At 44.4% G+C, this 859-nt stretch overlaps 1 non-coding gene across 1 annotated transcript; it reads right to left on the reverse strand.

Moving 5' to 3' along the window:
* Positions 1–83, reverse strand: trnal-uaa (transfer RNA leucine (anticodon UAA)). The gene has a single exon. It is a non-coding gene; the product is annotated as a tRNA-Leu (tRNA).
* Between the last annotated feature and the right edge of the window lie 776 nt (positions 84–859).

An 859-nucleotide genomic window follows, 5' to 3' on the forward strand; every position in this document is an offset into this window, starting at 1 on the left:
TACCAGGAGTGGGGTTCGAACCCACGAGGACATATGTCCATTGGATCTTAAGTCCAACGCCTTAACCACTCGGCCATCCTGGTACGAAAGCTTGGTGGGATGTGGACACGACATCTGGCTTTCCTGCTGTTAGAGCAGTGATTGAAAATGCGACTCTGGAATTATTTCTGCTCTCTCAGACGTGGAACTGATGAGCTGTTTATTTCTCCGTCAGTGACAATATGCGGAATGTGTGACAAGGAGCTGGCGACACTCTTCCCTTTAACTTCCGTGGACGAAATATCACATTTGTTCTGGTTCCATCAATTATTTGTCTGCGCGAACAAAGTACATTTCACAACTCAAATACACATTCCGTCAGTTTAATCTCGATTAATAATCATTGTGAGCGGGTTGCGAGGCTGAAGCCAGACTCTCGCTCTGATTGGTCACTGTCATTTCAATCAGGTTCGTAACTAATCGGAGAGCCAGGAAAAGAAATGGGAGGTTTTGATTGGTTTACATTTTCAATTTGGAAAAGCCCGCCAGGAAAAATAGAAAATAACCGAACGCCTGAATGTTCAGGAAACTTTCAGTCTCACACTTTATCATCTGTTTATTGTATTTTCCCTTACAGAATCCTGGCGCTATTTTAGGAACAGTTTGATTTTCTCAATCTCGTATCTGTCACCAGCGGAAATAAGACCCCGTTCAGCAATTTAAAACGGAGCAAATCTCAGCTCACTGGAAAAGCAAAAACAGAGATTACCAGCCAACTCCTTCACACAGGCTTCACAGGGACAGAGGGAAAGGCTGATTTCTGATCCTCTCCCCTGAAAGCGGCTGGGAATATTACAATCGGAAGTGTGGAGAGAATCCC

This window comes from Mustelus asterias, unplaced genomic scaffold (genome assembly GCF_964213995.1).
Source record: "Mustelus asterias unplaced genomic scaffold, sMusAst1.hap1.1 HAP1_SCAFFOLD_152, whole genome shotgun sequence".
Lineage (NCBI taxonomy): Eukaryota > Metazoa > Chordata > Chondrichthyes > Carcharhiniformes > Triakidae > Mustelus > Mustelus asterias.